The sequence below is a fragment of the Lissotriton vulgaris genome, chromosome 6 (genome assembly GCF_964263255.1).
Source record: "Lissotriton vulgaris chromosome 6, aLisVul1.2, whole genome shotgun sequence".
NCBI classification, from domain to species: domain Eukaryota; kingdom Metazoa; phylum Chordata; class Amphibia; order Caudata; family Salamandridae; genus Lissotriton; species Lissotriton vulgaris.
The window spans coordinates 1841997836-1841999518 of NC_141694.1; positions in this window are offsets into that span (position 1 = coordinate 1841997836).

The following is a 1683-nucleotide window of genomic DNA, read 5'->3' on the forward strand; positions in this document are numbered from 1 at the left end:
GGGGCCTCCGCGCACTCCGCTGCCCAGTTGCAGTCAAATGCCACCAGCACCGATACACTCCCCACCATCGGCGCTCCTCAGGGCCTGTTATTTCACAGCGCTGGATGTGCCACCGCTCTTCTTGCCGCACCCCAGCCGGGCAACTCTCTCCTCCTGCTTGCCTATTTAGAGCTGAGTCTACTCCAACTCATGGGCAAGGAGACCGAAATCTCAGAATTCACCAGGATGACCCACCAGCATGCCGGGTCCCTCACCCATCGCCGCTGGCATCAAAGCACCGATGGAAAGCTCAGGGTGGGTCTGTGGGGGGACACGGTGGACCCCCAATCCACACTCACCCCCGTTACAGCCAGGATAATGTCTGCCTGCCTTTGCCGATCTCCGGAGCCCCACCAGACCCAGGGACCCCCAACCACTCACTTTGTTTTGCGGGGGGGGAGAAAGGGGGTCCCGCAGTCACTGTCTCCGAGGCTTCCCTACAGGCGGACCCGGACGGCGACCTCCGGTTCGGGCCGCCGTTGTTGTTCGACTTGGGAGCGGCCGGAGCACCTACTCCAGCCCCCGGCTTTGTCTCCTCCACAGGCCCAGATTTGAAGCGGGCGTAACTCCAGCTTCCAGTGTCCCCGGGACTCTGGAGTCAGTCCCAAGTGCTCCACGTGACCTCCGGTCGCGACTGCGGGCTCGGGGGACAGGATGAACTGCAGGATAGTGGGGCCGGCAGACGGACTCGTCAGAGCCGAGGGTCTACGCGGCCATCTTTGTCAGGCACGTAGCTCCTCCCCTTCTTTTGTAATATTGTTAGGAATCTTTGTGATACAATGTGACATGTTCAGAAGCTTCCGTAGTGCATGAGGTAAGACTCAATTTATTAGTTGTTACTTATCTTTAGGAGAAAGCAGAAACCTAGTAGATAAATATGTTGTGCAGATGACTCAAACAACTACTAACTACAGCTAGGTAGAACAACTCTCAGCTCCCACACTATCCCTTAATCATACATTTGCTGCAGACCCTAAAGAGTGCCAGCCGCTTTTTGATACTTCTTCATAGTAGACACACATAAAGGTATAAGTGTAGCGGTACCCCCAAAAGAAAGAGGCCATTCAAAATGTCTGAAGTACTTGTGTGTTTTTATTTTAATTCCAGAACACTTTTATTTTCTCTTTGTTTTTCACTTGAAACAATACAGTCTTGGCCACCACGTTTCGCTCAAAAAATGAACTTCTTCAGGGCTGCAATACAATGCATAAAACATATGTATAATGATCATAAATGCATAAATATACACATAATACAGAAAAATGTAATTTCTATAGAACCCGCATTCCAACAATATCCCACATTAACAACTGTGCACATTTAAAATCAGATTAAAAACGATTCTTTTCAAATAGTGGCCTGTCATGCCGGTAATTTAATGTAAATGTTAAAGTAACATTTGTTTATATGGGATAATGTTGGGATGTGGGTTACATAGATATGGCATTTTTTTGCATTATGTGTATATTTATGTTATTTATGATCATTATACACATGGGTTGTTCATTGTATTGCATCCCTGAAGAAGTACATTTTTTGAATGGAGCACATTGGCTGAGGCTATATTGTTTCAAATGAAAAACAAAGAGAAAGTAAAAGTTTTTGGGAAGTAAAACAAGACACAAGAACTTCAGACATTTTGAC